The sequence below is a fragment of the Austrofundulus limnaeus genome, unplaced genomic scaffold (assembly GCF_001266775.1).
Source record: "Austrofundulus limnaeus strain Quisiro unplaced genomic scaffold, Austrofundulus_limnaeus-1.0 Scaffold462, whole genome shotgun sequence".
Lineage (NCBI taxonomy): Eukaryota > Metazoa > Chordata > Actinopteri > Cyprinodontiformes > Rivulidae > Austrofundulus > Austrofundulus limnaeus.
Genome location: NW_013952864.1, coordinates 26763 through 50906, shown reverse-complemented (window position 1 = coordinate 50906; position 24144 = coordinate 26763). Strand labels below are relative to the sequence as shown.

General features: G+C 39.3%; 2 long non-coding RNA genes across 2 annotated transcripts in view; one reads left to right on the top strand and one right to left on the bottom strand.

The window, feature by feature from the left end:
- Window positions 1–24144, top strand: part of LOC106529723 (uncharacterized) — a 57942-nt gene that overhangs the window by 22392 nt on the left and 11406 nt on the right. The gene's annotated exons all lie outside the window — the stretch shown is intronic.
- LOC106529724 (uncharacterized) lies at window positions 4317–22108 on the bottom strand. Its single transcript, XR_001311672.1, has 3 exons — window positions 22061–22108; window positions 14200–14296; window positions 4317–4721 (listed from the first exon to the last, which is right to left on the bottom strand). It is a non-coding gene; the product is annotated as an uncharacterized LOC106529724 (long non-coding RNA).

Here is a 24144-nt window from a genome sequence, read left to right as displayed (position 1 = left end):
ATGAATTCAGTGTTATTGGAAAGGGTTCAGGAGTTTCGAAAAGATCACTTCCCTTTCCCCTTTGCTTTTCTGGCCAAGAAACACAAAAAAGCTGCAAAATGTTTCTGTGCATCAGACTTGGGTGTAAAGATAACTCTGTGTCGTCCTTACTTTTACTGACTCCCATAGTAAGACGCTTTGCAGTGAAATTAATCATGTGGTGTGTTTTTTGGTTTTGTTTCAGTCTAAAGGACAATGAAAATGCAAACTCATTGTTTATTAGACTGTAAAATATATACTGTAAAAATCCTTCATTTGGAAGGGAAGATAATAAAATAGTTGTAACCCAGGCATGACTACCTTCAGATATGGGTTTTGAATGGGATTATTTGAGGGTCCACGATAAAAACCTTACAAAAAGCAACTTTGCCACCAAGTTCAGGAACTTCTTGTTGAAAATTCTCATACAGGAGAATTTCAAATTTGTAGTAAAAAACTAGGTACCGTATCGCAACAGCATATATGACTGCTGCACGTAAGCACCAGTGCACCAGAACTCACCAGAACAGATTTACTATTTTGGGTGGGGGGGAAGTCATTGATGGGTTCGATGGATAGCCCTTCATCAGACCTAAACAACCCCAAATAAACAAAATAAAATCTGAAGCTCCTCTGTTGAGTAGTTTTTGAGTTATGAGCAGTTCTGTACGACCAGACCTTTTTAAATGGAGCCCCCTCCTCAAATATGGGGTTGTAAAACCGTTGGCTGGTGCAGTGTAGGTCCGACACATCTACATTCCTGCCACATTTCATGTTGATTGGTTCAGCCATTTTCTGTGATAGGTAGTGTAAACTGGACTTGAAACGCACAGCTGTGACCTGCTCAGCGCAGCGCAGCAGAGACGGAATGCAAGTAATGTAAATTAGGGGTCAGGGGCAGCAGGTAGGACAGAGGGTCTCGGGTAAGAGAAGAGGGGATGGACGGGTGTGGAGGAAATATAAAATGTTATTTTGAGTATATTCTAGTCCGTTGTGTGAACTTAATTAAATAAATTACTGATCTAAAGACATAATCTACAGCATGATTAACAGTTTCATTTTTTTGACCAGTATAAAAGTGATAGGCTCATTACTTTCATTTCTAGGAAGTTGTAGAAATTAGTTTTCATTGTTCAGATTTTCCTGGTTAAATAAAACTCAGTAAATAAATCTGTCAGCCCATCCTTCATTAGCTTTCCAATCAGTTACAAACATCCCTGGATCAATTGTTCCTAATTTACATGCAGGTTGATGAAACTGACACAAGTTATTTTTACATCCCCATTGTTTTTGACAGTGTTATTTTATGTTGTGAAGAAAGCTGCATGATGTCATGTCGGTTAATGAGTGGGCCTGTCATCAAATCAGAAAAAAGTCAAACACCCCCCCCCCCCCTTAAATTCACTGTTGGTTGTTATGATAATTACACCTGTTAATTGGATAAAGTTATTAAGGCAGTGAGTAAGTCTAAGGTCACTTGAAACTTTTGCAAAGGATGCGGTTAGGCTGACATCCGATAAAAAGTGGAAGTGTGCGGTGAGTGGTAGGATTACGGTTAAAGAGGAAGTGAGGAGTGTGAGGGAGGGGAGGGGGAGAGGAGGAGGGGACTGACTGTAAGTCCCGCCCCAAAAGGGGCGGAGCACCTGTCACTTTTCGTGTGACGACATTTGATGATAGGGGTTGTATTAATCTCTCAGTTGTCATTTCTGTTTGAGGTATTTTAAAAACTACACATTTATTTATTGGAATGGCAGCAAAACCATGGCTCTTGAACAAAAGCATAAAAAGTAAACTCCACCACTGGGCACTAATCATCATTATTCAATGGGAGGACCGCCCCCCACACACACAGCCCACCCTCCCTTCAAATCACTTTCAGTGGTCTGGTAAGAGCTTGGGTTATAGACTGCACACATCTATAAAAGTGAGTAATGTTTGGCTTTTTCCACAGAAGCAGAGAAAGATTCTTCTGTCAAAAGCAGCTCTTAAAATACTGTCAATCACAGCAGCGCGGGGTTCGCTGGACTTGGCAGGGCTCCCTCTGACACAGTCACCAGGGAGCGTTTGTCTGCAGCTCACAGACAGTTCAAGGGTAATTAATGTACATCATAAAATATTGATAACAAAATGATCACTTGCTGCTCACGGCGAGGAGGATGTGCGGTGCATGCCAGCCGAGTTTTTTTTTTTAGTGAATATCTGTTCCAGTTGCTGCTGGGATGGGAAAAATAACCAACTCCTATAAAATATAATACCCAACCCCTTCAAGATATTCCTTTTGGAAGAAGGTTAATGAATGGTGGCTAATAGGAGAAGGTTTCCCTCAAGAACCACAATGTAATTATTTCATTTATAAGCAGCTAGAGGAGAAAGCGTATCACTCTTCCCTCCGCAGAGGTTTTTTTAATCAGACGAACTCCATCCTGCCACCCTGAAGAAACACGCATTCTTTGTAAAAAAAAAAAAACAACTTGCATTTGTTTAACATACAACTTATGTTTTAAAGAGAGCGAAAAATACACAAAGCAAGCTTTGACCAGAAACATTTAGTTAAACAATACAGGATTGTTTTCTGAACATGATAGAAGTTTTTCACTGCAGGGATTCTTTGTGCGAGTTTGCAAACAAGGGGACACTAATCTAGAAATACACAACTAATCACTGCACATTGAGAGGCATTGTAATAGCTTTGTTTTTATGCTTGTTGAAGTTGTTGGATGGATAATCTCCTCGAGTCTGTAATCCAGCTTTTGAAGCAGACAGAAATGCCTCTTGGATCATTCTCATGCTGACACTGTCTGACGCGGCAAGGAGGATTAGCTGATGCCACAAGTCTGCAAAATACAACAATGGACCAACAGGAAGCAGCTTTCATTTCATATCATCTTTGGAGTAATGTTTAATATTTGTGTATCTAACATTTTAGCTGCCAAGATGTCCAAAGTCTGATGCTGCAGTTTGTTATTGGCATCCTTTAATTAGGTTAAGTGCGTGTCCAGAAATGTAATGACATGCAGAGGTAAGAGGCTGTGGTGCAGTACGTCAGTGAGATTGGCTCGGTGCCTCGTGTCACTGAATGGCTGCATGCTGTGGTCACTTACTGGAATGAGAAAGGGCAAGAAAAGAGAACAACAAACAAACAAACAAAAAGTACCAGCGGCACAGATGATATAGTTTAAATGTCGTTTAACGAGAGGCTGCCAGTCAAATAAACGACAGAACACACCCTGTTCAATAAAATTAACTAAATCCTACTGTGAGAGAGTGAAACAGTTGCGAATATTATGTTTTTATTTCTGCTTGGACAATTTAAGACAAGAAATTTAAGCAAAAAAATGTAACCTCCAACACTAGTTTTGAAAACAGATGAACATTTCCCAAGACTTAAAACACTGGAATGAAAACTTAAAAGCAATCATATCTTTTTTTGGTCTCACATCCTTTTTTAGACTTCCTGCTTTTTTCATGCTCAGCGATCAGTCAGTTGTGCATTAGCCTAAAAGTGAGACTTTTTAATTGCTCACGTGTTTGTTGCAGCTGACCTGTTTAAAAAGCAGAGCCTCAATTGGTGATTAATAGAACAACAGATACGAAGGTGTAAGTCTTCTTGCAGCTTTAATTGATGTGCAATCTGACAATATTTTTAACATCGTCTCAGCAAAGGCTTTCTGAGCCAAACGGGGTCCAAAATTACCAGTGTTGTGTTACTTTTTCTTCCAGAGTTATAATTGGCCAAAGCTTTTTGAGGTTTCAGACAGGCACCCAGCAGTTTCTGTTTTCTTTAGTCATTGCTGCCCAAGTTTGTCCTGTCGTCCTGCCTCAAAAACAGAGACCATTAACCTGCATGAAGCTTCTAACACAGCCAGAAGAAAGTACATGCAGCAGCCACTTCCAAGAAATCTGAGCTATCCATTTGAGAAGATCTTTTGTAAACTCATATGGAAACAGTGACACTATTTATAGGTTTAACTGTTTTTCTGCCAATGCAGTCAGCAGTGGCTGGGCTGTCCCATCCATCCATCCATCCATCCATCCATCCATCCGTAGGTCAGGCTGATCGAGCTACACATGTTCAGTAAAGCTGAGTTTTTTCAGTGAACATTTTAATTCTACTGTAACTTTACTATAAATAATAATAAACTCGGGTTAGTTTGATGATGTGCTTTGCATGAATATTTTATTTAACTGGAATTAAGAACCTTGTCCATAACATTAAATTGAGTCAAATTACCAGATTGTTTGCCAAGTTTATTATAAGTGAATAATTTATTTATTTTTTCATGGCCTACTGTCTGTCTCGTTGCACGTTTGAGGCATGAGGGAAAATCTGAAATGTGTATATTCAGACACCAATCTTTCCTCTGAAGATGGATAGACCATAAGTCACAGAGTTCATCTTCTGCGCTGCCTTTGTGCCTTCCTCTCATCGCTTCTCTTCTCTTTCTTTGTCTATCACCTCCTTTCTCTGGCCTGACTCCAGATCGTTTTCTGCTCCAGGCGCTCAGTCTCAAGATGTTTGAACTTTGCTGAAAAAAGAGTTATTGGTAAGAGTTGGACAAAAAAAATGCACAGACTAAAAAAGAAAAAATGAGTGTGTGAGAACTTACATATTGTCTTCGATCAAGCTGTGACATGAAGCTGGTTGAAGGTCTGTGGCGTAGGATCTTCTAAGACGGAGGGCAAACAGCAACCTGAGGTGGAGTCTGACAGCAGAAAAATAAAAGCCACGGGGGGCTTATTTGAGGATAGTGAACTGTGAGGGTGAACTCTGTTCAGGGGGTCTGTTTTTTGTTGTTTATTGGAGTCTTTACTGAGGCGTTCTGAAACATGCTCTGTACTGTTTTTGCTTCATTACTACCAGACCTGTGAAATAAGGAACAATGCTCAGATTCAAAATTGAAAAAATTCTAAATTCACCCTTGCACATCTGTTCACTAGGCTACTTCAATGCCTATGTGAGTTTAAATCTTGCTTTGAGTATAGATTCCTTAAGATTAGAATTAGCTTTGGCTAAACACGGCTGCAACTTCTATGTCCTCTTTTCAGGGCTAAATTGGAACAATTCTGAATGGCAAAACAATTTTGAAATTAGACAAATCAGATTTTTTAATGTATGTGTTTGGGTTCAATTTAGATCAGATGGACTAAAGAAAACCCAACTTTCCAAGAATTTGATTAAGTTCATTCAAAGTACGAGCTCAAATTTTACACCCAGGAAACTGATTCAAAGTTAGACCTGACTTTTTTTTTATTTGCACATGCAGTGTTTGGCCAATCCATTCCCAAAACAGGAGCATGTGTCTGCAGAACTGAGTCACACTTTCTGTAAAGGACATCTCAGGTGATCCAGTTCTCAGCCAAGCAACTGCGGAACTCTCAGATGTAGAAACATTTCGTCAGATTGTGTTGTATTAATGCGAGGCACAGAACTAGGTTGGGCATCGAGGGCCGCAGCCCTCCATGTTTTTCTTTACCTGATTTGAATAAATGTGTGATTATCAGGCATGTGCAGAACTTGGAAGAGGTAAATCAATGGGCCTCATGCAAGAACCGTTCGTACGCACAGATTTGTTCTTAAGTTGTGCGTATGAGTGATTTAGGAGAATTTGTGGCATTCACCAATGTTTTCGTATTCTAAGATTTTTTTCAGATACGAACAAAATTCACGAGTGGTCCAGACCTGTCGTATATTTTACGTGAAGTCAGTCTGCTGTTATCCAGACGGGTTTTCTTCATTAATAACTTTATATTTAGTTAGTTTGAAGATATTTTAAGTTGAAAATAAATCACACTCCATAATTATCTTGACAATAGGCTATTCTGCTTGAATTAGAGTTATAATTTTAAATGTAATAATTTAGACTAACAATATAAATTGTCCGTTCGTCCGTTTTCCGCCGCTTATCCATGATCGGGTCGCGGGGGCAGCAGCAGAAAGACCCCGCTCTCCCCAGCGACACTTTCCAGCTCATCCTGGGGGAAGGAGACATAATCCCTCCAGCAAGTCCTGGATTTTCTCCAAAGTGCCAGACTTATTTTGAAAACATTTTAAAATGCTTATTTCAGAACCTCAACTGAGACCACCTGCGACCGCGCGGCATATGCGCGGGGGGTGGGGGGGTCTTCTGAATAAATGAAAATGATTTAACACAGTTGTTATACTTTTAGCAGCTCTTTTTATTCCACAGCTGACCTGCTAAAAATGACAGATTTTCTTGATCTCTGACAGACGGACTTCAATCTCTGAATTCGTAAAGTTCTTCTTTTTAGTTTTCGCTGTCATTTTTCATGAATGGACACTTCCTGATATCTGAGGCAGGAAACATAGCCTTATATGGTGTTTTTGGGGTGGTAATTATGCTAATCTTCTCTCGCGTGCACGAGCAGCTGGATACGAACAGGTGGAATTTACGCAGCTCATTTACACACTTTTCCTGAAGACAGAAGAGTTTGTTGAATCTGACGTGACATGTTCGTACGAACCCTTCGAACGAACAAAAGTAAGAGAAATTTAGGATAAGAATACGAACATGTTCCTGCATGAGGCCCAATGACTTTATCAGGTGTGATGGAACAGAGAGAAAAGGAAAACATGCAGGGCTGCGGCTCTCGAGGACCAGGATTGCCCATCCCAGATATCCCCTCAGGAAAAAGCTTTTCTCATAACAGTCTTAATCACAGTGTAAAAATAAACTTTTTGCACATTGATTATAAAATATTCCAACCATCTCAAGCGTAAATATGTATTTGAAATGACTGAATATATATCAGTATATTTACTTTTCCATGAAATTTTGACTAGTCAAATGAGCTAAACCCTGTTTTCTGAGCTTATTCTTGGTGAAATAAGGAAAAAAAAAGACATAATTAATAAAAAAGGTCAATAAAAACACAATAGAACGAAAGTAATTATGGATGTAAAGTGTTTGGAGGGGTAGATCTTTTGTTGATTTTGATAAAAAATGTACCAAAACAAACACACTTGTGATTTTTAAATGACACAATCTGAAGTTTTAGTGCAAAATGCCAAATGTAATATCCTTTTTTTTCTTGCAAGTGTGTAGAATAAACAGCCTTACTGAAAATGACAAAAAGCTGTCAGTATTTGATTAGTCCGTTCTGAGTTACTGAAATAAATAACTTGTGCAGCAGACTTGGTGGAACGTGCTTTGGGCTGTTTTGGTTCATTTGAAATTTACAACAATCCTTCTAAATGGTAAACATAGAAACCTTTTTTCTTTTTTCTTTTTTTAATCTTAGTTATGTTTATGAAGACACAATATCCATTTGACATCCATGTGAACAGAATAATCATGCATCTCTATAACAGTAAAATAAGAATGAACACAATAAAAAAACAACAGTTTGCCTTCACATCAGCATTTGTTCCTATTTTTTATTTTTTTTGATGGTTTGCAGAGTCATCACAGCTCAGACAGTGAGTTTTACGCTCTTGTGCTGAAATAATGGAGGATTATGGATAAACAGTATCTTTGTCATCGTTGGAGGACTGTTGCTCACCAACTTTCCTAATCATCCTTGTAAAACCCTGGATGCGAGTGGTGGTGAGTGATTAAAGACTTTGGTGATTAAAAATTGAGCTATTTGTGGAGCAGACACGCAGGGAAAGCAAAGCGTGCCTTGTCTCAGTGCTACGTGGGGATAATCAGGATTAGGCAAACCCACAAAGCAATAATGAAAAAGTAAAAATAACAAATGCAAACATCCATTCAACATTAGAAAATACATAGCCTCTGCAGACATTCAAGGGAAAAAAGGATCTTATGTGTTCACACTGACTCTTGTAGAGACACGCCGTTCTGAGATCAGTTGTTGCCCCAGGAACTGGAGTTATTGCATATTTATTAAACAAATAATTAACATGAGAGCGTGCGTGTCTGCCACTGTGCTTTTTCATTCCGCTGCTGTGTCTCTGTTTGCTGGCAGCCATCCAGGGCAGTCGGGGGATATCTCAGACCTTGGCGTGATGGCATGCAGAGCAGAATGTGGGCTGGAATTATTAGTCACAATTAACATCAAGCTATTGTGTGTGAGGCTTTCATGAAGAGTATCAAAGAGCTTGTTGTGCAGGGCGACTGGTCCAGTTTTGTATTTGTTTCAAAGGCCTTTCTTGTGATGTAAGAGGGAGACAAAGGTGACGCCCATCAGAAGTCTGGGATGTCTTCAATAAGCCTCGAGCGCCATCAGCGTCTCCGTCACCTCATTTTGGTTGGTGTCTGCGGGGTGCGAAGCCGCTCTGCTCCCCAGCTTTTTCCTTTTTTATGCAGCTCAGACACCACAGATCTGCCTCATGATGGGACATAAATATGTATGCAGGTTAACTGATGTGCAACCTTCTAATTGCGATGGGAGGAAATGAGCCTGAAGTGCAACGCTTGCCTCCTTGGCACGCAATCCCACTCAACGTAAATGTGCCACACCTCGGAGGGTCTCTGTTTGGAAACGACAATTTTGACAAGTTTTCTTTACTCTCTTCGCCTCATTTTGAGCGTTTCTCTGACGCCGCCGCCTCCTTTCCCCAGCATTTGATCTAATTGCATTTGTTGTAGCTTTCTGTTGTCCCCCAATTTCTGCCTCCCTGCCTCTGCCAATTAGGTTTTAACCAAACGTGATTATGAAGAATAAATGCTAACGTTCAGCTCCACTAGAGGGTGGCACATCAGTTTACCTAAGGCGAGGCTTTCGAACTTGGGGGAGAAAAACAAAATGAAGCTAATTTTAAGGGATATGCTTTTAATTTTGAATGTTTGCATGAGCACACTGGTGCATTTCAGATTAAAATGCCCCCCCCCCCCCCCCAAAAAAAAAAAAAAAAAAAAACATTTAGCAACCATGAAATTGCTTTAATAAGGCCATCTGACGATTCACTGGCATCTTCAGACACACTGGACCTTAATGCTAAAAACAAATCAATCACCTATCCAGCAGTTTAACAAAATTCTACTTCCATTGAATGGGTTTATAGGATTCATTTCTAGAAGAAAAGACCAGGAAGCAGAGATCTGATGAAATGACAGACATCCAGTGAAGGTCAGGTTGTTGGCGATGGACAGACTGAGTGACAGCTGACACTTTTTGATCAAAGGTCAAACTGTCAGCTCACTCCATTCCATCTCTACCCATTGATATCACCAGTAATAACAGCAGACGTACAGCATGATGCAATACACTTTTACATAGAAATGTTTTTGGCCTTTTTTAGTGCAAAAATCTTCAATATTTCAGAAACTTAGTACACAAATTCAGCTAAATGGTGCTGTCTGAATGTTCTTTCTTTGTAAAGTTCACAGCTACACCAACCATCCCTTTAGCACTTTCCAAGTTTACTTTTGAAGCTTCAAAGCATTTGTGCACACATTATCTGACACTTTCTACTTCCAGCTGCCCGTTGTTCATTTCCATCTCCAAGCATTTGCAAATCACGCCATTACCGTCAAAATGAAAAAGGAAATTCTGTTGACACATTTTCTGTATCTCTTTGTGTCAATACAGACGAGTTTCTGGTGGCATGGGAGGGTGGGGAAAAGTTACAGGAATGAATAATGTAATGTGTTTGCTGTGGAGCTTCCTGAATATCTAATCATGTCTCATCTGGACTTGTGACATCAGGGATCAGTGCTGCTGCATCCCGAAATTATTATATCATCAGTCTGCAGTCTCTCTGCACCTGCCTGCGATGCGTTTTTAATCTGAATGGAAGGCATCGTTTCAAGCTTTAATTATTATGAATTCATCAACTCAGTTCACCATTTATTGTAGTTACAAATGGTCCAAAAAAGAGTTTTACATCTTTTTTTGTGATAATTAATTTTTGTGTATTAGCTAAAATAAATGTGTTTGTAATAAATGTAAATGTATTTTTGTAGGCCAAGTTATCATTAAGAATATTTTGTTTTATGTTGAAATATGTTAGAGGTGTTCTAAAAATGTTTTGTCTTATGTTACGTAGCCCTAAAAAAGTTTTAGCTCACTGTTTCCATTTTTCTTAATGATTTTTAGCCAAACAGGTAAAAAAAAATAGAATTATTTGTCAACAGTTGTCAACACATTTTTAAAAATGTTTTTAAAAAGTTGCCTCAAAATTTGTACAAAACTGAAACTGGATTGCAAATTTTTAAATAAAAAATGTCCATCTTCAGAATGCCTTTTGCTTACAAGTATTTTGTTTGCTTGATTTTACAGGAAAACAAACTGAACTAAAGTGTGACAAAATACAGGGTATAAATAGTTAAATTCAAATCTTGGTCACCAAATCAGAGCAACAATGATAATTATTTAGTGTCATTAAAAATGATTTGATTTTGGAAATTGTAGCTTGTATTTTACAATTTGTTGGTGTATTCACACCTGACACATTTGGTCTCCTTTAAATGGACCAGAGTTCATTTCCCCCATTGGTCCAGATCTTTTATGCAGGTGTGAATACACTCCAAATAACCAGACCAAATAACTGCACCAAGACCCACTTTCGAGGTGGTCTTGGTCTGCTTCCAAACATACTCTGATGCGGTTCACTTCTGGTGTGAATACAGACCGGCCTCAAACCGAACCAGCTACAGGAAACGTGCCTTTTTGGACTTCACGAGACACTGTTGCTAATGCTAACACTGCGCTGCAATGAGTTATTGTGGGTCAGGGCATGCAGAGCATCTCCTCTTCTTGGGTTGGGGCACGCATTTGGCAACTCCATCTCAAAATTAGAAGTATATTATCATGAAACGTTTGCTGAATGAGCTGTTTTTGAAATTTTATAAACAGCACCATCTTTCTTTGATCTGTCCCACCCCTGTCATTTCTATCGAATGGGAGCAATGACATCATCTGCGTGGCTTTGTTTGTAAATTATAGTTAGTTTGTAAAAAAGCCTAATTTGAATGCAAACCACACCAAACAAAAAAATAAAATAAAAATAAAGTCTGCTTTGGTCCGCTCGCAAACAAGTGGACCAAAGGACTTTCCTGGTGTGAATAAACCCTAAAATTTCTCAGTTTGTTGTACAAAAATGAGCAGAAATAATAGGGAGGAGGGGGTAAACAAATACATAAATAAATTAGTATTTGTTTTTAGTGAACAGTTTAATTAAAATCATCCTTTAATTGTTCAGAATGACAGTTTTAATTTACAGTAATGAATAAAACTTTAACTTTGCTCTGCTCTGACTTGGATTGCTGCCCCTGCAACTTTTCAAGGTGCCTTCAATCATCTTGGATTTCTTCAAATCATACTTCTCGTTTTTGGCCCATTTCAAACTGCTCCTCACTTACCTCCCGCCTCATTTTTCCCTTTGACTTCTGAGAAAAAAAATATGTGTAAGCCACAGTTCGGTCACCTCTCTGTTCCAACTGACCAGTGATATTGATTACATAACGCTTTGTTCACTCAGCTGCTTCCCTCGTCTTTGCTGCCGCTATCAGACAGTGAGCAGAAATCAAGAAACTTTTACCGTAACTGTGAAAAGGCTAAGTCCAGCGATGTAATTATGAGATGTGAGAAAAAAATGGTTTTAAAACTCTCAAATCCTACTTTTAACTGAGTTTAGTCAAGTGTGAGATACAGTGCATTTGACTTGATTATAAGCCGACTCCATTTGCCCGAATAGCTGCGTGCTTTTCAAATATATAGACGTAGAAACTGCTTTCATCTGGTAAAGTCACATTCACACTCTTTCTTCCTGTAATTGATATTAATTGCTTGTCAGCTGCCCTGCATTTAATTCTCCATGCTTGACTGCTCTGTGGACTAACTGAAAACTTTACTGCCCAGACTGAACTAGAAGAGACCGACTTGCTGAAGCACATTCTTTTTAATGGAAAGAAAGGGGAAAAAAAGAATCAGTACCCAGATAATAATTGAATGAATGTGGGATTCATATTTTACTGGTGATTCAAATCTCAGGACAGACACCTGAAAAGTAATACATGTGCAACCACTGTTAAATTTAGAGTAGTAAAGAGCACAAGTGCCTGAATGACAATTGCTCCCTGACCAATTCAGAAGGACAGCACAAGCGTAAAGTGACATTAAAAAAGGTTTTGATTAAATGTTTATTTTCCCCGGAGTCCTGTATGACTGTGTGTTCATATTAAAGCCAGTGAAATGGCAAAGGAGAGAGGGGGAGAGGTCGGTTTTCAGGATAAAAGCCGAAATGAGATGAAGAGGGGTGGGTGAGAAAAGTCATGTGGAGGAGGGGGTTTTGTGTCAGAGTGAGGGTCTCCTGGCTTCGCCTCGGGCAGAGATGCTGCATTAAGGCTTGCCCACTCGCAGCATTAAACACCCCTGTCTATAAATATTCACATGTCGGTGCAGTTTGTGCTGCTCCTGAGTTCCTGTTTCATCCAACCACTGGTGGAAATAAAAGTGGATAAGGAAATATAAACAGTATTAGCATGACTGAAGGGAGCAGCTTTTGCGGAAAGGGACTTCTTTGAAGACTTAAGGCCTAATCCAATCTGCTGAACTGCCATCTGTGCTTTGGTTTTTGATTTTTCAGACTGTAAGACCTTTTCCTGCTGGAGCTACAGAGAGGGTCAACAAACTCATCTTGTTGAGTGCAAAGGAATGTCAGGGCTTTTTCTGGTAGAATAAACATATTCAGCTGAATATGCTTTGTTTACACATTAATTCTCATGATATGAACTCAAACCAAACTCTTAATCTTATTATAATACAGTATTACCAGGCATTGTGCTTTGCTGCATTCGGTCCTCATTTTTGTTTATTATGTACATTTTTATTATAAACTAGATACTGCATATTGCATATATGACCCCTGCAAAGCACCAATGCACTAGAACTCAGAAGTCATCAGAATGGATTGATTGATTTGGGTGGGGCTGGGGATAGGGGCTCATTGGTGTGCTCGATGGATAGCCCTTCATCAGAGCTAAACAACAAAAAAATCTGAAGCTTCTCTATTGAATAGTTTTTGAGTTAAAAGCATTTTTCTATGTCCAAGCACACAATTTTTAGATGGAGCCCCCTCCTCAAATATGGGGTCTATCGTAAAACCATTGGCTGTTGCAGTGTAGATCAGACACATCTGCATTCCTACCTAATTTCAAGTTGATCAGTGCAGCAGTTTCTGTACTACGATTTAATTTGATGTTCTTTTTCTCCCTGGCTGCGTTAGTTTTATCAGGGTTGATGGGTTTGATGAATGATAAATGAGGGTGAGCATGTACTACATTTTTATAGACCCATCCTCTTTACTGAGGTTGGATCCAGCTTCTAACTCTGAACAAGATGAAGTTGGTTCAGACCTGAAGGTATGAATGGAGGAACAGTTTGTGTTTGCAGAATTGTCGTTACAAAAATAAAATCAAAGAGCAACCCTGTATGATGAATATCAGTTTAATTAACGTAAGACCCACCAAAATCCAAGATGAGGCCGACTTAAAGCCCAACAAATTAAAATAATAATCACCAATGTGGCAGATCTCTATATCTGCATTCTGTTTTATTACATGGCTAAAATAATATAGTGTATAAAATGTATGCATTCTTTAATCTGACATACTGCTCTGGTTGTTTTAAGACAGCATGTTGGGAAGCTGCAAGGTCAAAGAAAGATTGTGCTTTGGGCTTGTTTCAAGTTAAATCAAGGGAAAAAAAGACATAAAAGGCTTCTCTTACTGATCATCTCTTTCTTTTACTCTCCAACTGGGGTGTGGAGTTCCATTTGAAATGGGAGCTCAGTAAACCTTTTTGATAGCTTTGGTGCAAGTTTAGGTACAGCAACAATGCTAAGCCACCCTTCTCTGCAGACTCACGGTAAACTGTTGTAGACTTACGACACAGGCTTCAATTTTACTTCTTCTATTCAATTATTTTCCCATCTGACCATTGGTGTATCTGCTGCCACAGCATTGAAGAAAAAAAATCTCTTTTAAGCACTTCAAAGCTGGTTTGAACAGTGAAATCTCCCCACAGCAACAGCAGCTCAAAGGACAGGCTGCAGCGACTGCCAATTAGGGGTTCCATTGAGCCCCATTAGATCCCAGGGAAAAATAGAGTTTTCAAACAGGGACACTGTGAAAGTGCTGTTTTATGAAGGATATAAAAACATTTTATGCCACCGGACTATAACGCACTATATATCTCTGCGTTTGACAGTCTTTTTTTATTTGAAGGACAAAGTATTATTTAAGGCAAGTTACTCACCTGTGAGATGTCAGATTTTGAAGCTGAGGGCCGACTGATGATACTTTTTAATAAACTTATCCAGACTGTCCTTCAACAGCGGTCACCACAATCAGAACTGCAGGTTGTAAGGCAGAAACAGGGAATGAGAAATAGCAGGGCACGTACACTGAATTTGGCATCTTGGGGCATTAAAAAAATGTATATATTCATTAAGCTCACTGTTTAAAAGGATAAATAGCCAAAATAAAACCTCTGATTTGATTTCTACCAATGACTCAGCAACTGTAATAGCTGCTACTGGAATTTTTGGATAAAGTTCTTAAGATAGTCCAAAAAAGGCCACGTGTTGTTGATTGAAATGAAGTTATTTAGGAATAACAGCTATTTGTGCTGCATTTGTCTTCAAATTGATGCTTGAATTAAAACATATTTGCTGTTTTTGAAAATAATAACCTTTCAATTACGATTTTAAGATAACCATATTTTAATTAACTTTTTTTGCTTTTATGCTACATCCCTGAGTTTAAAAGTTATTTGGCAAAGTAGAGTTTAGCTGTTATCACCCAACACGGATTAACACTTCTGAATGCCAGAAAGTCTCGGCTGTTTTTTTTTAGACAACAAAAGATTCAATGATATTGATGCTGGATATGGGCACCAGTGACCCACGCGACCCTGAAAAGGAAGAAGCGTGTACAGAAAATGGATGGATGGATGGATGGAAGATTCAATGAGCATCTGAGCTCTCTGAAATCACATTTTTATGATATTTTTCCTGCTTGAGCCTCATAATGAACTGGATAAATATGATTATATTGTCAATGAAAATCAGACCCAGCCACAGTTTGACCCTTATCATGTGGGCAGCAAGTAAGATTGTGATGACAATCCAAGACTTTGATTTTGCTTTTGTTGTTGGGCCAGTCTACCAGTTATCATGAGTGCCAGATTGTTATTACCACTTTATTCAGTAAAATGTAAACAATGTCACAGAGATGAAAAAAATTAGATTATTTATAAATTAAGCAAATCTAGTTTTACCCAGCAGACTTTTATCAAAAGAATCATGTTGTGGCAATATTTTAACATGAAAACATTCTATAGGTAGGTTGATTGTAAAATATTTTACCACATACAGTAATTATATGGTAAAACATCTTCTTCGCTTGGCCTTCAGAGGAAACAGACACTTTTTTGCTCTCTCCTGAACCTGCCCCTCTACCCTGCTTTGCAGCTTTTTCAAGCCTGTTTTCTACCTACCATTCAAAATAAAAGGAATTATGGATTTGGTCAACTCGTCTCTGAACGCAATTGATACTATTTTTTCACATTAAGATTGGAACGAGGGGAATGTAGCTGTCTGAGTGGAATGGTTGCTGCTGGTCATATCAGTGGTTATTGGGGAGCTTGGAACCTGATGTGTCTCATACTACTTTCCACTGAAGTTATGGAAAATTTGCATATATTTGGATTTATGATAACTGGATTTTTGCTGATCAGAGGAAGCGGAGTTCTGATTTATCGAAAAGTAAAAGCGACCCTAACAGCGGTCTGGGCTGTTGAGAAGCTGTTGGGCGCATTGGAAGGCTTGCACTGACCTGGAAGCACACAGACTCAGCAGCTGGGGGAGATAATCTGCAAACTGGATGTGGTTCTGATGAGGATCACAGCTCAGGAGCGGACCTCTGGCATGTAGGATTACATCTGGGTGAAGCTTCAGACGGTAAAGAGGCGAAAGACCCCGAAATTCGGCTGATTGAAGTTTTTTCACCACTTTCAGAGATTCAGTTAAGACATTAAAAACAGCAGAAAATTCAAGGTTGTTTTGTCCCAAACAATTGTGTTATCTATTCGGTTCCCAGCGGCTTGGCCTTGGTTGCCATACTTATCTGAAACTCCCCAGGATGATATGTCAGCAAGGGCTTGATTCCCTCACCCCAACCCGTCATCCGTGTTGGAACTGGCCGTGAACCCAAGGCCGAGGAGAGGAAACTCTGAACTCTGGCGAGCCGAGATAAATAACATCATGCGACTCTGGACTCTGGGGGGCTATGGTCGATTTTAGTACGGAGACCCCACCATCAACGTCACTGACTCCACTGATCCCCGCCCCATCTCATGTGTTATCTGACCTAAGCTCCCTCCCTGCCCAGGCTGTCTTGCTGTATCGCGAGCCATTTTTTTGTGCATATGACCCTGTGTTTCCGATGTAAACATAGGATCAGAGCATTTTTTTAAAACTCAGCCTTCCTATTGTGTATTTCTAGCTGCAAAAAAGGTAGCACTACCTGGTTGCCACATCACCTGTTCACCTGTTCCCCCATGTTTTATGTGTGTCTTTTCTTGAATGGGTGATCTTAGCTGCAATTTCGTTCTACATTGCATCCCTGATGTTATGTTTAAATGACAATAGAGAGAGTTTTGATTCTTCTGATGCTATGTTGTTATAAATGGTAGATTTTATTTCCCAGCTTTGTTTCATTGATCTTTCTGAATGCAACTTTTTACTAACCAGGGGGTCCATGTCTTCATAGCAATCATGGAAACACCTGCCTTCTTTCCTGTCAATAAATCTGATGGCAATTTGTTTCCCCTTCACACACACTCAGCTTTTAAAGCTTCTTTCTTGGACCTTTTGACTTCTCATTTCATCCCTGGACCAGTGTGGTTATCGCATCCTTGACTCAACCTTTATTGGATTCCACCCAATTGACTGTACTGTTTTTGACTGCAGTGCAGAACCCATCATCACAATGCCGTGCCATTGAATTCCCATACATTCTGCACTGGTCAGTTCCAAATGACAGATGATTGGTCTGAACCTGTGACCTGAAGAGAATGTCTGCTGAGGGTGGAAACAGGATGGTTTCACTGTGCTGCTATTATTTTACAATTGGAAACCATCTCTTTTAGTGAAAAAGTCTCTGGTTTTCTAAAAGCAAAATGCAAGTTTCATGTACTTTTGGTTGGTGAGATTTTTACTCTTGAGAAAAACCCTCACATGAAGACACCAAAATGGGAGGATCTGGCATCTTTCAACCTGAGTAATTTATTGAAGTAAATCCTTGTGTTTTTTTGCCATTTATGCTGTGAAAACATGTCTAAACTAATTTTCCATAAGATTGGATAAATCAGTTTTCTCTTTGTTCAAAAGGAGTACATTCTGTGTTGATCAAAAGAGGACTCATGATAAGTGACATACTGTAAGAAACGGCAGCGTGCTGTGAGATAAATTTGCCAAAGACACCTACATGTTCAGATCCATTTGAAAAGGCCAGCGGTGTATATTTTTAAATGTTTTAAGGGTTCTTATGTCATAGGAAAGAAAAGGTTGCTTTTCTGTATGCTGACAGCACTGAGTTCATTAGACACACGCTGCCTCATTTATGAGCTGCTCCAACCATTTAATTCACAATGTGAGACAACAGTTTGATGCTGATCCAAAGACCAACATCCTGTCTTGAAGGACAGACAAAACTAACACATTCAGGAGAATTATCATATTAATAATCTGTTAACAGGTCACATGGAAATGAGATGAACATTGTGAATTGTAAGTCCTTTATTATAATTTTATTAATTATTTTTTAAAGAACAATTCCCACCTTCAATTTTGAAACCCCCTAATCTATAGATTATTTTGAATTTATTTAATTTTTCTATAAAATACAAATCCCAGAAAAAACACATTAGTGCAATATATTAGTGCAATATATTAATTAAATATAAATATTGCTTCCATTTAAATATCAGTAATTTGGTTTGCTGAAGCAAAACCTTATGAATTGTAATTTCTTCTTCCCTTTAGTTTCAAAAACAAAAATAGGTCAGACTTTGTCAAAAAAACAATATTATTTTTCTTGCAGTGTGCTGTGACATTCTTTGATAACACTTTGATATTATGTGGTCTGTTGTGGTCCTACAGAAGATTTTAAGTGAAGGACGACAAAAACAGAGTGTTTTCTTCCAAACTCTAGAGTAAACACATCAGTAGTTTAAGCAGAAGAAATGTCACCAAGTGATTAAACTCTAAAAATAATATTTATGTGGTTTATTTATTAATTTGTCAGCTAGGCTCTTTACAGTTTGCTTCATGGCAGCATACGCATTGTATAGTTTTATATTAGTGACATTTATTGTATAAAGCAGGAAATCCATCCATCCATCCATTTTCTGTACACGCTTCTTCCTTTTCAGGGTTGCGTGGGTCACTGGTGCCCATATCCAGCAGTCACAGTGCGAGGGGCGGGGTACACCCTGGACAAGTCGCAAGTCCATCACAGGGCCACACATAGAGACAAACGAGACAAACAACCATTCACTCTCTCACTCACACCTAGGGACAATTTAGAGTTATCAATKAACCTAACAGTCATGTTTTTGGTCTGTGGGAGGAAGCCGGAGTACCCGGAGAGAACCCACGCATGCACGGAGAGAACATGCAAACTCTACTCAGAAAGGTCCCCGGACCGGGATTTGAACCGGYGACCTTCTTGCTGWGAGGCATCAGCTCTACCAACTGAGCCACCGTGCCGCCAAGCAGGAAATGTATTTGGATTGAAACCATTTCACCTAACAGTGAAATGTAACTTTCACAACTTTCTTAGAAATGAGATTCCCAAATTAATATCTGTTATTTTAAAATTAAAGACAATAAACTCCTTCCTTGAAAACAAAAAATTAGCATATACGTGCTATTTTCACAACATTTAAAAAGAAATCTGTGTAAATACTGGATATGAACACAGCTTTGACATGAAATATTGAATAATCAAACCACAGGAAATAAAAACATTTTTTAAAAAGAGAGATATTGGATTGGAGTCAGTGTCTGAAAACCTAAAATATTTACTTTAACCACCTGCTGGGATGCTTGTCTTAGTATTTTGTGTGATGATATCATGAATTACTCATTGAGGCAAATGCGAGCACACTGCTGTGTAAACAAGCTGATGAGAACCGTTATTTATTGTTTGACCATCTTATATTTAAAGCTGCTGTTGATGCTTTTACAAAAGTGACAAGTATGATGCAAATCCTAAGGTCAACTCAAGTTCTCCTCAAAGACTGATACACTGATTAATTGGAGTAATGTGTTGTTATGGTCACATTCTGCATCTAATTAGCACTGATCTATTGTCGCTTTGTGTTCTTTTTAATGGCCGCAGTGGGTGGGAGATGATTGGCCTTTATATCATTTGTCTCTCTAATCATGTGTACCTCTTGTGAATGAACCCATACCCTGAACCAACAGCACCCAGTCGAAAGGAAAGTCATCATTAACATGCAGCGAGGTTAGGAGAAACCAAGTGCAGGGGCAGAGAGCTGGCATGAATCATCATTAAAGATGACACGGCACCGGGTCACATTTACCAATAAGTTCAGAGGTGGTTATTGTGCAGGGCTGAGTGGATTGCCAGATTGAAGACTGGCACCATGCAGCTCAATCGAGATAAACTATTCTGCAAATAACTTCTTGGGGCTTCACTTTTGTGATATTGAACCACTCCATTCACTGTTAATTGCCTCAGTGTAAGGTTAATTGGCTTATATTGGAGCCAGGAAATCCACTTAGCTTGTTTTTTTTAAATTCTTTCTCAAGCAACCCATTGATTCGCTTGTTCTGATCAATCAAAATAGTTTTTTACACATCAGATCAAGCACAACACAGTGGCTGTGTGGAAGTTTAAGCCATTTATTACCTGAGCACCTTGGATTAAATTCCCTCTTAGGCTTTTATTTTGTTGTGCTTCATTTGTTGAAGATAAGTTGGTGACTTGAAATTGCAAGTAAATAGGTAAAATTTTTCATTGGGGAGTGTGTGCTACCAGTGACCTGCAGTCTTTTTTTTTTTTTACTTGGACACTTTTTGAAATTCTCAACTTTTTGTGTGTGTAAGGCCTGCAAAAATATATTCTAGGGATTGCACATTATTTCCTTTCGCCACCTCTGCCCACATTGTACCCAACACAGTTCATTTTGCACCCACCTTTCAGCTGCCTTCACATTTGACCACTTTTTAAAATGTATTACTCATCAGCATGATTAGATGTGGACAATCCAGGCTGTAGCCATGATTGTTTTCTGTCATATTGAGAGTCCCTGTGCCAGTGTGAAAATGTTTCAGGATAAGGTTTTGACAGGTGAATCTTTGATTTCAGGATTTGCATTTGTGGAATCAAAATTACACATGTTTTTTTGACTGAACCACTCATTTATATTTGGATGAATTTGAAACATGCTGCTATTTTAAATACATATAGGTACATTATTTAAAAACATTTTAGGTGAAAATTTCAAAGAATAGCCTGAAGCAAAGAGGGTTCATGGTTGGTAGAATTTATAAAAAAAAATTAGATGCCTAAAAACCAAATAAATTTTAGTGAAAATCTTTCCCTTCACTCCATATCTCCACTCAGGATTTGCTCGTTGTTTATCTTAGGCAACCTGACAAAGGTGAACAGTTGAAATGAGATGTCTATGCATACAGCCATGAGGCTTTGTAGAGGCCATGACAGATGGATCCAAACGTGGAACAAAGGCCACACGAGCTGATGGATGGAAAGATGAATGGACTGATAGATGAATGGAGGACTGTAGAAAAGAAGACAGGAGTGATAGATGGGCCGAAGATGAACGCTGTAGCCTTTCACATACAAAGAGAACCTGACTGTCAAACCTTTAAGATGACAAAATCCTTCCCAAGATATCAGGTCAACGCTGCAGCCAATGGAAGTCAGTAATTGCATGTTATTAACGTCCCAGGGAGGATTATTGCTCCGTTTGATGGATTTTATTGTTGCTAATGTTTGGTGGTTTTTCTGATCCGCCGCAGAACGACTGAGGCGGGTTTGCTATAAGCTGGAAATGTCAGTGACGATTAGCATAAGAAGAGGGAAGGGCAGGTCACTCCATGCATATTCCACAGCCCATTGGCTGAGAAGTATTAATAATAAAACAACACAATAAGGGGTTTGCTTACCAGCACACTGAAGATCCATTACAAATCAATTGTGCTTTCTTGTGTGTGTGAAATATTTATTCCACTCACTTTTCTGGGCCTCATTTAAAGAGCTTTATGTGTGTGTATTTATGCCCACTGGCAACTCTTTAGAAAACAAAACAATCTCTGCTTCTGACCTCATAGAGATGCTGAAAGTATTCAGAAACAGACTTTCCTTTCTATTCCTGCCCCCACTCCCTTTTTCGCCATCTCCCCCATGTCTGACTGCAGTGTTGTCGCAGTGAGTCTGTGTTGGAGAGGCATGCGTGTGCATACTAACACAAGCCGTGCTGCGATACCCCCCCGCCCCCCGCCAACACCGAGCGCCTGCTGCCTGCGCGCCAGATTCCTTATAAATAAAGGAATAAGCATTGAGCTGTTATTAAAGTTGATGGAGACAGATGGCTGTTGTTGTTTACAAGTTCAACTAAATCAGCAGCCAATCAGCTGTGACACCCTGCGGAAAGTTGAAAAGGCTGGAGGTGGAGGTAGGAAGGAAGGCAGGAAGAGAACAGAGCGGCGGTAAACTGATAGCTGTAGAACATCTGCAGCAGGGAGACTGGAGAGATAATTCATCGCTGCCTGCGTTACAGCAGGAGTCTGGAATTAACACATTTGATGCACCTCAGAAAAAAATGCGCAACTCGCTCTGAGGTTTGCCTGAGAGTCCATTTCAGCTCACGTACAGTAGGTGAGGTCAGTTTTCTTGCCTTTTATTTTAAATCGCAGGGATCATGTCAGAGCAGCTGCAGAGACAAAAGCATTCATCTTCTCCTGGTGACAAGTGACACTACACATTCAAAGTAATTTAGATGTCCACTTTGAATGCTAATGTATACACCAGACATTGTACTAATGTAGTGATTCATTATTTACCATTCAGAGTCCTCAGGGGTGACGACTTGTTCAGCGTGGTCATCTTGAAGTGTCCATCAGTCGTATTATTGTGTATCGATTGCTGTGTTGGGTGAAGATAACCTCCCCTCCACAAGGACAGCTCCACGGAGGATCCACAGACCTGTTCATAGGAGGGGAAAACATTAGGTCTGTTCAAAGTGAGATGGTTTGTCCCAATCCAGAGCTCATAATAAATTGATATTTCCCCATCTCCTGTTGTACTCTGTCAGAGGTGACATTGATATTCATACATCACAGCAGGCTCTGTGTCAATTTCCAAGACTTATTCAAATCTGCTCTGAATGGAGCACAAACCCTTCAGCAGTGTTGGCTGCGAGGATGATAGCACGTCCTGTTTGAAGAGAAAATTACAAGAGCAATACACCAGGGGATCTTTTCTCATTCTGCAGGATGTCAGTGCTGAGATGCATCTTGAAGCAATTTCATCCAAATGAAGTATTTTCTTGTTCTTTTCTTTTTTTTTTCTTTTTTTTCTGAGAAGACTTTATGGATTCATGAATTCGCACAGGGGAATGCGAACGGTAAATACACATGCACAGATGCAGACTTGTAATATAAACGTTAGGGAGGGGATCCTATTATCGTCCTCGCACCCCCTGTGGCCTTAACCTTCACCCTTGTTGCTAAACCTAAACTTAACCTTAACCTCAACCTTTATGCTGTTTGAACCAAGTTTTCATTTTGAGCTTGTTGAAGGCGCAGAGCTTAAAAACAGGATGGTTTTGTTGTTTTCCTAATTAAAACAAGAGCCTCAGACACAAACTCAGAACAAAGCTATGATTATTACAGTTTAACAACAGTTCTGTTAGCATGTGAAAGTAATATGACACCCCCTGCTTGATCCATCAGTCCTTCTGACCCCAGGTACCCCCCCCACTGTCTGACCTTTAGACAGTCCAGCTGTTCCCCTTTATAGGATGTGACTGAAGAGGCGGTTCTCCCAGACACCAATTGATTAGAGATGCATTAATCAAGCCAAGGGATTACGCCTAGTATGGAGAAGCCTCCTTTCTATAGTAAACCAATTATACTTTTTATGGGATGAGAAGGTTAACTGTCTGCGAGAGCAATCCGTTTAAACCATTGACACTACAGGTCTGAGGAGGTAGAAAAAGGAGGAGAAGAATGGAGGTGGAGGAGTTGCCTTTGTAGGATGGAAGACCAATCATGGAGGAGTGTAATATGGATTCATAGAGGAGTTCAAACAGAATAGAGTGGAAAAACATAAAATGATATTACTGGCCATTAAAGTTAATTAGGGAAGTTGTGGTAAAAGGTCCACGGGAAGAAGGATGCATGATGCCGCCCTTGCTGCTCACATAAAGGAGTGTTTTCCCTTCATGCTGCATTAAACATTCAGGAGGAGGAGAGAAGATGTAGAAAAAATTGATAAAGATTATTATTATTTTTTCCTTTACACTTTAATGACACCCATGACTTTAATGACCGCTGCCCTGATCTCAGACTTAACGACCCTTCTATTTTTAGGGAGGTTAATTTAAACCTGTAAAGAGAAACATCCATTTATTTTCACACCTCTGCAACTTACAATCATACCGGTAACCTGATAACAATTACTGCACATAAAGGCCACCATTATATAGACAGCTTTTGTTTATGAGGCCTAATCTTCGAGGGGTAGGCGAGTGTGACAAGAGCTATAAACAGAGTTGTCACTCAGAACCATTCAGATCAGTTTACATTCTCTATGGCAATCTTGAATTCCAATTAATCAATAAGAGTATTACTTTTTAAAACAGATGTTTGATTGAACCATAAACTGGATACAGCGGGTAAAATAAGTATTGAACACGTCAACATTTTTCTCAGTAAATATATTACTAGAGGTGTTAATGACATGAAATTTTCACCAGATGTCGGTAACAACCCAAGTGATCCATACATTCAAAGAAATCAAACCATAAATGTCCAGAAATGAAGTTATTTGTAATAATGTGGAATGGAACAGGGAAAAAGTATTGTGGGTTGGGAGTGGATATTTGATGTTAATAATTGTTTTTTAACATCCTACAGGCTCTGAC